The following is a 14,355-nucleotide window of genomic DNA, read 5'->3' on the forward strand; positions in this document are numbered from 1 at the left end:
TTTGAAAACTTTTATAGTTTATCGAAATTTTCGATATTTTTGATAATGTAAAAGAAAATTTCCAGATTTTCATATTTTTTTTCAAATATTCCGGTATTTTTATCGGAAATTCCGGAAAAAAAACAATATTTTTTCAAGATTTACGATAACGCAATAGAAATTTTCAAAAAAAATATTAATAAATGCATAAAGGTAATAGCAATCACATTATGGGTATGTCAAGTTCAAGTGGGGAATGTCAAGTTAAATGTTCTATATTAAAGAGTCAAAGACCCAAAAAGAAACTCAAATGGAGAACAGGAGAACATGATCTAATAGAACATTATAACGAGGAGTATTTAACTTGACACCCCCCACTTGAATTTGACTCATCCCCATTTTGAACAATTTTACCTTTATACCCTTGGATAAATTTTGGAATTTTAAAATTTACAGTATTTTATCAGATATTTTGTAAATTTACTGTTTTTTACCACTACGATGAGACATGTAGCATAAATTTAAAATTTCGATAAAACATATCGGAAATTTCAAAATTTCCGGTATAGGCACAACGAAAGTTATGAATTTTACGTAAAATGTCACAAATTTCCAGAATATCAAAAACTTTAAAATTTTCGGTATGAGCCCAAAATTGCAAAAAAAATATAAATTTTTGGTATTTTCGACATAACGGCTTGCATAAATTGTTCGATATAAAATTCACGACGTATAATTTATACATATTTTTAACAAATATAAAACAAATTAGGATGACTTCCTAACTTCATCTTCCTAGTGCCTAATTCGTCTTACATATGCTAAATCACATGCTTTTGGATTTTCAATATAGTTCTCTCTCCAACGATCAGTGACGGAAGACAATGGACTATCAGGTTTCAACTTTACCTGAACCTAATGATTGTCGTTGATAAAACCAACAACAATGATTGTATGTATGCTCGTATACATATGTGGAGTTAAGGTAAGAGGAAAAACGTAATGTTAAGTCACTTTGACAAAGAGACAAATATGATATTGTACATACAAGCAATATGGTAACCCATATCAGGAATCATCATCCATTTTTCTCGACCCTTCACACTCAAGTGTTCTACTTTTAAGGCATTTCTAACTTCAGAGATAGTGTCATAGAATAAAATGGAATAATTTATGGTGTTGACGAACTTGAGTATATAACTGCGTCCGGACCAACGGCCATGACTCTTCGCCCCATCCAAGTAAAGTTGAAATAGCCCGAAAACCACAAGTTCCATCATCACACACATCAACAATGTCATTAATGTATGGATGCAAGAAACCAGGAAACTGAGACAAGTAAAGATGCCTCGAAGATGCAGTAGACGGTTGATTTTGACCCGATAGACTTGACGGTTGACTTCTTGTTAGTTTCGTGCATGATCTCTTTGTAGTCTTACTCCCCTGTGAGTCCTCGCCATACTCTCACTGTGAAGGATCATGATGCGCATCACTCTCTTTAATCTTTCTGATATTCTTAACTCTCATCTTTGGCTTGTACTTTACTGAGGATGGACACATAGAAGTTGTTGATGGATGTGTTAGTTCCCGAACCTTTTTCTTCAACATCCTCTACCCTACAGTATCCAAAGTATTGAACTATGTCTTCAACTCTTCAGACTCTACTTCTAAATCCAATTGTGTACCACTTTCTTCATGACTGACATTGTATTATTCAATATGTAATTTCTTCCAAAAAAACATGAATTGGATCTAAATAAACATGATGACCTTGTATTTGGAAACCAGCAAGTTGACACGCATAAGGTAACTCATGTGTTGTTCTAATGAAGCAACCACAAGCATTTTTGCTTGTACCAACAAATCTTACCCTTTATAGTTCCTTTTCAATGTGTTGTATATGCTACCTTTAAACAAAATCGTACAAGTTGGTATTAATTGAGTGTTATATTCATGCTCAATGTTGACAATACTTTTTTGAAACATGACCCTAATTGAACCTAGCTGGAACTTCAACATGGTGTTCATAACATCCCAACTTCGGCATAAATCTCTTCGGCTTGTGGTCAATATGTTTTTTAGTCTTCAATGAGCAGAGTCCACCCTAAAAACCATAAGTAAACCATAATTAGTCAACATGATAAATTATGCTTAATAATATAATAACATCAAAAAGAAGTTTGTGTACTTGTTTGTTGTTGTGTTCCCTAAATGAGTGATTATGTTAGTCCAAGTACCAACAAACCTTTCTTTATAAGGTGTCAACCATGTTTCACTCATATACTTAACAAATAAAGGAATAATAACACAAACAGCCTCGAAGTGTTTCAAGTGTGCGACAAACTCAGTTTCTCTATTAGCATACATGATGTTGTTTCATAGATCCATGACATGTTCATGTCTTTCTGATTTAACATACTATTTACATTTCATGCTAACGTGTTTTGAAATATGGAACGAACATAACAAATGAGTTGGATTTAGAAACACAACTTCAATTGCATTCGTCAACGCAAGTTCTCAGTCCATCACCACAATATTCGATAGCAATTTCTCAGAAGAGAACAACTCTTCGAGTTTCTCCAGTGTCCATTTGAAGTTTTTCTCCCTTTCATGTTCCAAATAGGCAAAGTCTACCGAAAACGTCAATTTTATTGACGTAACACCAACAATCTCAAGTAGTGGTAGTTGGTACCTATATGATCATGATGCACATAACCAAAAATCTGATAAATTAAAGCATGTCAAAATGATATCAAAGTATGATCATGATGCACATTACCTATTTGTCTTGTATGTAAAATAAAAAATCAACACCAAGTGAAACATATTCTACAACTTCGCTAAATCGGGATGTGTCCAGAAAATATCAACAACAACATTTGAGTCTTCCCTATTTCTTGTCCAGCACATGTATTTTTTCTCTATGAACAATAGAACAACATTTGCATTTCTGTCAATGGACCTATCTTGCTTCCATTGTATGTAGCTCTAGCTTTATACACTTGGGTAACATTGGTGAGGTTTTTTGGATCTTTATCTTCAAAGTAAAAACTATGTACCATGGAGTCATGTTATACTTCGTCATGTCATTCACAAATTGTCTCTCATGAACTTTTAGACTGTCCAAAATGTCATGGACTTCTAAATTATTAGATATTTTATGATTGTGCAACCACACCTAACCACCACCTTCCAACTGCTTCCACTCGGTGCATATCTCATCCTAAAAGGGCATTTCACTTTCATACTATAAATGCCCTTTGAGGATTTATTGCTTTCAGATGTATTCATCCTTTTATAATTTCCTCCTCTCTCACAACCCATAATCTTCATCTTTTCTACCCCGCCTTCCATTTGCAATATCATAATGAACAATCACAACAATAATACCATATTGCTTTTCAACTTTCTGTGTTCGGGCTAATACTTCAAATCGAGATTCAAATATATGTTATTTACATCACATAAAAAGTATATTATCAATAGCATATAAGGGAAATAAAATATTTAAATATAACTTGTTACATAGAAAGCATATTGCATAGTGGCGAAGAACTGCGTATAATCGGTACATGAATCTATAGATGACTCTGTCGGCTCCGGACCATACAAATAAATCATTTTTCATATTTTTTTGCTATGTTAATGGAAATTTCATATTATATTCAAATTTGCTGGTATACCAAAAAATTTGTAATTTTCGATATGGGTTTAAGATTTCCTAGGGAAATATCGGATTTTTTGAAATTTCTAGTATTTTTCTCCAGAAACTTTCAAGTTTCCGGTATAAATGTGTGAATTTTCAAAAATGAGAAAAATTTCGTACCGGAAATTTTGTTTTTTGTATGTTAGTAAGAGTAAAAATTTTGGAAGAAAAGTAAATTTGGTTGGTAAATAATAGCAATGGTATTTTGAGAACTTTGAAATTCTAAAAGGTGTCAGATATAATTGGGGGTGAAAAGTTAAATTCTCTATCATGAGGCAGCCTAGGCCTATACAGCCCCAGTAGGAATGAAAATAAGAAGTATAAATAAAAATAATAATCTTGCAAATTCTAGATCAATTAATCAAAATCAATATTGTTAGATTATTACTATTTGGTTTCATATATGTATAAAAAAAAGAGTAATTTTTTTTATATTAGAGCATGCCCCAAGACTCAAAGACCACTTATAGAGGTACTTACATATCATCCATCAAAGAGATCTTCATATTGACAGCGGGAGTTAAACAAACGACCTCTCGGTGCGTGAGGCAACTCCTTACCAACTGAGTCAATCTACCTTGACTATAAAAAGAGTATTTTTACTACAATGTTCTTATAGTATGTTAGTGTATTCATCTATAATATAAAAAAATACAATGTGCGTTCAATTTCATTTTTTCCCTCCCCTTTGGTTTCACATTCACATAATTTGGGGATAAAACATCTCCATTTTATTATTTTGGCAACTATGACAACTTCAATAATTGGATCCGAACAAAATGATGGGTTCATAATTGTATTTCAAATTTGCATTGAGGTTACCCATATCACTCTCTAATAAATTTGGTCAAATCATCTTTGTCACCTCGACACCAAATTCATCTCCAACCATATACATCTTCTAAAGGGTAAATAATTCAATGGATATACACAAATTATAGCATATCATTATTTTAAAGACTAATCAAGAATGATAAGAGTGGTGTATCATGTAGAATTAGAGAGAGATTGTCGTTAACATAATGAATATGAGAGGATTATCACATTCATTGTCATCTAGGTTTTGTAGAGTATATTAATGGTTTAGTGGGGCAACGCTTAAATAGCTAAATGGTTGAGAATATACATATCTCATTAGACTTAACTAGATGGTTCAACTCATCACTATTCATTCAGACACAAATTTCAGTCAAGCACCCCATCAATAATTAGTATGTAATAACAATTTAATCTATCATAATCAATTAATAATTGATTATATCAATTTATTTTGATTATTAAATAATCAATCTAACAATCTCCAACTTTGATAACAATAATCAATTATTAAAAAAATATTAATTTAAATGTTTAAATATTAATAATGATCAAAACATTAATCAATTAATAGAGAAGTAAACTTCAACGTGGTAGAAATTGTATTCGACAAGGAAAATAAATCATACATGTTGAAGACTTACAATTTATACAAAGGATGATAAACTTAGAGTAACATATTTAAGTCAAGAGAAGTATGTTATTAAATAATTGACCAAACATATGAAAATGTTAATAATAAACTCCTACTAACTCAAAATATCACAAGAATTACTAAAATATATATGAGATACTATACTCGTATATAAGTTTGTAGTCGGTGATTCTACTAACGGGTTTTTAAATTAAAGGTCGTAGAATATACATATAGGTTTTGTAATGATATATTTTTAAAAGAACTGCATGGGTGATACAAGGACTTGCCCCTATTGGACACCTGCCTAATGGGTGGAGTCTAGACATTGACTTCCACTAACTAAATGGCCCACACTGATGGGAAAACAGGAATGATGATGTGTATACAATTCATCACCATGTAAGGAAGAAGTCTTGGCCACGATTATCTAAGAAGTAGGCATTCAACAAGTTCTCTAATCAAGGTGGGCGATTACTACTTCTTAAGAGTTTCGCAAATCCAAGCCCTTGAGCCCATATATATAAATACTTCACCATTAGGGTAGAGAAGGAATCTTATATTCACCTAAGATACCTTGATAATAGAGTTTCTCACCCCCATGAGCTTGCTCTAACCCCATATAAAACACCTCAAAAATAGGGCTTCTCACCCTCCTGAATTTTCCTTAACACCCAAAAATAGTAAAGTTTGTGAGTGAAACTTTCCGTTATATGTATTTGGTATGATGTCAAAACTATGATACTTTAGTGTTTATGTATTGGATGGTATCCTATGAGTCTTAATGTGCATATTAGTATTAGGAAGCATAAAATCATTTTGAAATGAGTTAGGAAAGGTGCCATGTATTAAAAACAAGTTTTTATGTGAAAAATAGTCCATGTGTCGACACATACGTGCTATAGGTTGACACATAGATAAAGTACTTTCCTATGTGTCGACACATGTAAGTCATTCTTAAAGCATGTAGCTCCTATTTTACGTGTCGGCTACATGTATCGACAAATGACCTATACAGGTTGATACACGACCTATACAGGTCAATGCATGCAGCGAATAGGTCGACACATGCAACATATTTTTCCAAAAACTCATGACTTTTTCAAATCTTTTGCATTCATTTTGCCTCCAACATGCATGCATGTAAATACTTCATACATGCATTATTTCTAGTAATGTTCTAGAGTAAACCTACACGAAACCGGGATTTCAAAGAGTTCTCATCATCTTCAACCTACATTATATACATACACACAAACAAACTATACATAATCATTATTTGTTTGGGTGCCATCTAGAATTAGAGTTGATAACATCCAATTTAGGTTGTTAAATTGCAAATTGGATTGAGATCTTTGAAGGTTTCAAATAAGAAAACTAAGGTGTGGTTTTATTTCAAGATCAATTAGGGATTTGAAGGTTTTGGACAAGATTATGCAATTTTGATCTGATCGAGTGAAGCCTTTGAAGAACAAAAGTTTCTTGCAAAGGAGTAGCATGAGACAGTGGATCATATTGGTAAATCTTGGGTTACAACAATTCGTAATTTGGATTTGATCGAGTGAAGGATTTGAAGAACAAAAGGTTCTTACAAAGGAGTAGTGTAGGACGGTGGATCAAATTGGCATTGTTGGGTTACTTGATCAAGCTCAAATCAAGGGAAGATAAAGTGTCAGAATCAATATCAAACTTAGGGTTTGTGTGGTTTGGATTGCTACATTTCTCTTGAATAATTTTGCAAAGTAAGGTTAGTTTCATTATCTCAATTCAAGTTCGAATTAAGGGCAGACGTACCCATAGCGAGGCCGATTGGGGAACCTCCTAAACAAATTCTTGTGTACTTTCTCTCTCTCTCTCTCTCTCTTTTACATTTCATATGCAAATTGTTGAATTCATCGATCGTGCAATCGATATGTTTGGATAAAAAAATTTATAACCTTTTGAAAAAGGTTTTGTTGAGTTTATCGCAATCAATTAGATTGTGGTTGGATTTGAAGATCAACAAAACCATACAAATTTCTAAACAAAATTGATTCCACACAAGGTGTTCCATAATTTATCTCAATAGTATTTTGTGTGTTTTAGCATTAGGAATAGTTTATACTTTTAGCATTGAATTCAATTGATTATGGTTGATAGTTTGTTGAATTAATTTGTGTTTATTATCATAAGTTTATTGTAGTTACGCATATATGAGCTTTTTGATAGTGGTTCGGTTAGACGATTCGATTCGGGTTACTTCTGCTCGCCATAAAATTTTCAAAATAGTTTTTTGTTAAAGTTTTTGAACTTCTATTCACCCCCTCTAGATAGAAGTCTATGGTCTAACATCTGGTAACACGAGCTCCGGTTAATTATGTGCTTGAATATTTGCTTATTAGAAAATGGCTATCGAACCTAAAGCGGCGTACAATAGAGCGCTCATTTTTACCGGTGAAAATTATGGCTATTGGAAAGTTTACATGCGTATCTATATCAACTTGATTGATAAGGGTGTATGGGACATCATCATCAATGGTCCTAATCAAATTACAATGATCAATGGTAAATGTGTCTTTGTACCAAAACCGGAAGGTCAATGGAATGATAATGATAAGAAATTATGGTCACATGATTGGAAGGCGCAAAATATTCTCATACTCGCACTTGGTGTTGATGAATATTATCGTGTTTCCTATTGTGCAACCACCAAAACTATGTGGGATGCATTAGAAGTTGCTCATGAGGGAACTACTGAAGTCAAACAAGTTATGATCAATACCTTGAATCAAGATTTTGAACTATTTCGTATAAAGCATGGTGAAACCATTGCCAACATGCAAAACACGTCTTATAAATCAATTGAATGCTCTAGGTAAGCCTATTTCCAATGATACTTCTACTAATAAAGTTTTGAGGTGCCTTAATATGGAATGGCAACCCAAGTTCATCGTAATCAAAGAAATGAATAATCTTAAAACACTTAATCTTACAACTTTATTTGGCAAGCTAGAAGAACACGAGCAATAACTCACTTACTTGGAAAAACTTGAAAAAGAACATGATAAGAAGGTAAAAAAGGAGAAAGGTAAAGAAAATTAAGTTGAAAGGAAGTTTATTGATCTAAATACTTAGAGTTCAAAGTCCTTAAAAAATGATCAAAGTGATTGTGAAACAAGAGATGACAAGAATCCCGATGATGAAGAGATAGGGTTGTTCGTCAAAAGGTACCAAAGGTATATAAGGAAAAATGGAGTCAAGCACTTCGACAAGAACCTAATCAAAATTAGAAGGCTATCTAACTCCTAAAAGGAATATGATAATAAGAATGGTAAATTTAGAAGTTCATGCTACAATTATGGAGAATTCAGTCATTATAGGCTGAATTATCCTATGATCAAGAAAGATAAAGAGAAAAGCCATCATAAGAAATCTAGCAAGTATGAAAGAGCATATGTTGCTTGGGAGAGTGAAAGTGATTCTTCAAGTGATGAAATATCAAGTTCAAGCATATAACCAACTAAGCTTTGCTTCATGACCAACAAAAAGAATAAGAAGAATTTAAGTCATTCTAAGTTTGAATCTATTAATGAATTATCTTATTCTCAATTACAAAAAGCTTTTGAAAATATACATAGAGAAGACGTAAACGCTTTTAAAAAACTAGCTTCAAAACAAAAGAATCTTTTCACATTTAGAAGCTAAAGTTTTAGAAACCAAAAATAATATGGAAGCTCTTAAGCAATCAATGGTATATATTTTAAAAGATAAGAATGAGGATGAAAAACCTTTATGGTTTGGTTGTGAAAATTGTCACATTTGAAGAAAAAAAATAGGTAAACACTCTTCAAGCTAAATTGGACAAGGCATTACAATCAAATATTATATTTTCTATTGATCCATCAAAGATTAAATAGTCTTTAAACCCTTTATATAAAAAGTATAAACATGTCCAAAAGGATTCAAATAGAAAAAGTACATCTCATCATAACTTATCTTGTCATTATTGTTGCAACAAAGGTCACACTATTGAAAAATTCAAGTTTAGGAAACTACTTGTTCCTAGAGGTGTTTTTCAATGGTTGCCCAAATGCAACCAAGTTTTCACTCACCCTCAAGGAGCCAATGAAGATTGGATACCTAGCACTTTTTATTGATCTTGCAGAATAAAAGTCTTGGCTCTATGAAGAGAGTATAGGATCTCATTTATGGATGCTTAAGACATATGACGGGTGACATTTCTCTATTTTATTGACTTTGTAGAAAGGAAGAAGGGTTGTGTGACCAAAGAAGACAACATATAGTGTTCATTAATTGGTAAAAGATGTGTAGATTACGTTTAACATTTCCTATTTGAGAAATGTCAGAAAAGGTATTTTGTTTCACGATGCAGGTGTATCTTCAATGAAACATACTCAAGTACATCGAATAAGGGATTGATCAACCTAAGTCGACGGAACCTAAGAAGAAGCAAAAAAACTATCATGATTTGAATAAGAATGGAAGTATAACCATAAAGGATGATCATCAAATAAATAACTGTCTTGGATACATTATTAATCATACTTTCGGGTACTTTGACAACGAGAAAAGTGGTAAGCAAAAGCTTTTTCCAAAACAAAAACACCACTAACAAGTCTAATAATGAAGAGATAAAAACACAAAGATTTTTATCCTGGTTCGTTTGAAAATCAAAGATAATCCAGTCCGACCACCAAGGTGATTTGTCTTATACACAAGGACTTAATCCACTATAATCAACATATTACAATAAACACAAAGAATAACCTTATTTGTCTTCTCAAGGATCCAACTAAACCTTAGTCTCCTCAAGGACTCACAAAGAACAACTTTCTTTGTCTTCTCAAGGATAACCTCCTTAAGGAATCAAACAAATAGTTTGAATAATAGTTTGTGTGTTACAAGATGCTTCTACACAAGCAGGTTGTTACACAAATGAATAACAAATACTTAAAGAACACTGTATACAAAGAATGATAGATTTTCACAAAGAAAAAATAGCTTGTCAAAATACTTGTGCAGAATCAGCATTTTCTTCAAGTCTCCAATGCATGCTTATATAGTGTGATCATGTGACTGTTGAAGGGCAAAATGGGGAAAACTCCTTTAACGATTGTCTATTGATGGATGGGAAAGGAATGGTACCATGTACTATTCTTTCGCCCGCAAATTCAATGACAGGTGTGTTGTATAGTACTGTCCTTTCCCATGAAATCAGGTAGTGGAAAGGTTGTTCGATTTGTACCATGTACTATTTGATCACGTTCCCATTTGATCTTATCTTCAGATTCATTGGCTTTTAATAAAAGATGATTGAAGCATGAAGTGAAGAAGTAGATAGCTAAATTCAGAAACTTCATAACTTTGGGTCATAACCTTGACAATGTCAGTAGTCTAGCTTGATTTCTTCAGTATCTTCAGAATCTTCAGAATCCTCAGTCAGAACCTTTATAACTTCAATCGTCTGTCTTTAGATCTTCAGAATCTTCAGCTATATAACACAACTTTAGAAGCTTGTCATTCTTTAGAAGTTTGGTGATCAGAGTTATGTCCAGAAGCAAGAATTAAGAGAATATTGCAGCAGCAATATAGAGTATCCTCATAAGCTTTTAATGGGTGAAATAACACAGAAGTAGAAAGAACATTGCAACAGCAATATTGACGTCTTTTAGAACTTCTAATTGCAGCACAGAAGTGGATTTGGAACACAAAGTTCAGAAACTGATGATGTTACACATCATATGATCAGAATCAGAACTGGTTGTTAAAGCTACACAATAATAAACCATTAGGGTACCAAAATTATTCTCACACAAATACAACATTGTTATCATTAAAACTCAAGGTATAAATGCAGAACCAAATCTTATTCTAACAATCTCCCCCTTTTGATGATGACAAAACATGTATTTTAATGAACAATTTTGTACAAGGTAATCATAGAAGAATACATCTTACAGAAGCACAAATCTCCCCCTGAGATGTATAGTCCTATAAAGATAAACTCATAATGAAAGAACATTTTCCCGATTTACCTTTTGAAGTACCAGAATGAATATTTAGTCAGAATCTGGTTTATCTTCAAAAGTTAATTGATGTTGTTCAGAGCACTGGTTGATAACATCATCATTTTGATAGGCTTTACTTTAGAATCTTTTCTTTAGAAACCTTTCTTTAAAAACTTATTTTCCTTAAAGGATAAGGTTTTCAGAACCTTGATTTTTCAGAAGCATGATTTTCAGAAGTAGCACCTTTAGAACCATTCTGATTCTTGAGAGTTAACCCTGCAAAAACACTTAACAAACTTTTTTCGAAGTATTTGTTAACATAAACATTTAAGCAATGTTTGTGTCTTTACTTAGGAAATTAGATATCAAAATAAACACTTAATTCTTCCCCTTTAGAATGTTATGTTTTCTCCCCATTTGTCATCAATCAAAAAGATAAAAGACAAAATTAAATAAAGAGAAAAAAAACAAATTGCATTGATTAAAAAGGCCTACAGGCAGTGCATAGTACAACGAAAAGAAACAAAGGAAAAAATGCAAGAAAGTTAAAGTAGAATCTAGGGGTTTTGGGGAGGAGGAGGAGGAGGAATTCTTGACAGATTCAGCTGAAACATCAGATCTTGCTTATCCATACGCTTGTTGACCTTTGCATTATCGGCCTTAATCTGCTCGATTGTTTTCAGAAGAGAAACTGGAGTAGGCTAAGAAGCATAGGCTTCTGAGACGACTATCTGGTTTGGAGCTTCTTCCATATCAGAGTCTTGAGGTTCAGGAGCAGAAGGTTTAATGTGTTGAACAATTTCTGTTTCCGGTGCTTCTTTCTTCTTCTTCCATGGCTTTTGGAGAGGCTTACTTGATTTCAAGTGCAGGAAGGCATAATTGGGAATTTCTCAGCTTCCATAATTCTATTAAGGGAACCCAGAATAAAATTTGCTTTCAGCAAGAGTGTACCCAAGATCCTTATCGTTAGAACCTTAGCAAGGTCAGGAGAGGATTGTGTTGGAACTTTTTGGATATTTAATGGTGAGGTTGATTATGGACTCATCAAAGTCAGGACCAAAAACGAAGGGAGATGGGGTTTGAATAATGGGAGATGATTCTGGTGAGTTGATTTCTGGTTCGAAGTCAAACATTCCTTCAGGAGTGCCTTTGGAAACATGTCCGTCATAAACAATTCTAGCAGGAGATATTCTAGGTCTTGTAATGTTTGGATTATTTGGTTGGGGAGTAGAAACAGTTGGTGGTGGTGATATGGTTGTAGTTTGTAACTATGGAGGAGATAATAGTGGTGGTATCGGTTGTAGCTCCAAAACAGAAGCAAAAACTAGAGGAGTTTCTAAGACATTTCTTTCTATAATGGGAGTAGATATTTGTGGTGGAATTTTTATTATAGGTGTTGATATTTATGGATTTGTTTCTGGTGGTGGTACTAGAATTGATTCATAAATGGTAGATTGAGATGAAGGAGGAATTAGTAAGATTCTAGAAGACATTGAAACAAAACCTAAAGAAGTGTCAGTAGAAGGAAGCTTAGCAAAAACTCTTGAAGACTGAACGATCGCAGACGTATCCTTCAGAATCATGGCCTTATGGCATTCATTTAGAGGCACATCATCTTTGTCCTGAAAGATAGCAATCTCCTTCTTCTTCTGAGCCCTGGAAGATCCTTCGCATCTGAACTCTTTCTTCCTTTTTCCATGCACATCTGGATAAGTTTCTGGAAGGTTAAAAGGATCCACCAATGGGTCAATTCCATCCTTAAGACAACTTTCCAGATAAGCCATCAGAACTTGTTGATGATCAACTTTAGTGAATATAGGGTAGTCATCAATTGGATTTCTTGTACCGCATATATCATCCTTGATCAAAATGATTTATGGTTTTCGAAATTTGGAGATAAGACTCATACTATTCAGATTCTTCCCTCATAATACTTTCCTAGTGTCCTTTACCAATTCTTATGTCAAGCCGCTGACCAGAAGATCATCCATCACACTGCTTTCTACTGAAATATATAAAATCAATATGCCATTGGGAACAAACTTGCTTCTGGCCTTCTTGGATGATCCACCAGTTATAGATTCTCTGATAGAATCCCTTATGAACTTGAACATAAGTGATGGTAGTCCCAACTTAACACCCTTTTCCAGAAGAAATAGCATGATTTTTTGACGAGTGTTGTTGTAATCATAACTGTTTGTACTTGGCATGTAATTGATGCACCCCAAAATGATCTTGAACCACACCCTTAAGTTACTTGTTAACTCTTTGGCACTAGGACCCTTTTCATAAGCAAAATTTGTCCCTTCTTTGAATATGACAGGAGAGATATTATCACCTCTCTTAGAAGTGATGGTTGCACTATGAACCCTTTTTCCTTTGCCATCATGAGCAATAAGGTCCGCAATGGACTTCTAAGTGATGATAATCTTCCTATTCATGACATAGGAGGTTATGGTTTCCTTTCAGTTGTAGCATGAACCCATAATTGTTTTACTAACATAGGGTAAACTTATCTTGTGAGTCTCTCGAAGAAATTGTTCCAACCCTGAACGTTCAACGTCTCCGTGAAATTAAAATTGTTATCCTTTAGGTTTTTAAAATCTACTATAGTTTCACACATAACAGTTAGCTTATTGACCGGAGTGTGGAGAGTTAACTCAGGAATTCCTTCAAACAAGTTACCTTTGAAGTTTGTTCAGTCATTGATGATTGTTGTTGTTCAGCCATTGATGAGAAAGGGGGATAAAGATGAAGATGAAGAACAATTGAAGAGAGATAAGACGGGTTGTTTGAGGTTTGAAAAACTTGAAAGTGTGGGAAAATTGTGCGTGTAGTGTGAAAATGTGAGTGAAGTGGGTTTAAATAGATTTTTTTTTCAATGATGACAAAACGGAGTGTGCAGTCATAGGGGAAGTGTAAAGGTTTAGACCTAACTCTAAGAATTGTTAAACCTAATGTGTCATGATTTAATCATGCATGCTCAGAAAGTGGGACAACTGTCTCCACTAAGAACCATATAAAATCAAACGACAAGACAACCATTAAATGCAGTAACTGTTCAGAATCAGGAAGACAAATCAATAAGATTTCTTTTGATCAAAACCTTTCTGATTCATGAAAACTCACTTGCTTTAGAAAGCTTCATGTTTCAGAGTCAGAGAGCATAACAATCTGAGAATCTAATATAGAGTTCTAAAGACTTTACA

Source organism: Lathyrus oleraceus, chromosome 7 (genome assembly GCF_024323335.1).
Source record: "Lathyrus oleraceus cultivar Zhongwan6 chromosome 7, CAAS_Psat_ZW6_1.0, whole genome shotgun sequence".
NCBI lineage: Eukaryota > Viridiplantae > Streptophyta > Magnoliopsida > Fabales > Fabaceae > Lathyrus > Lathyrus oleraceus.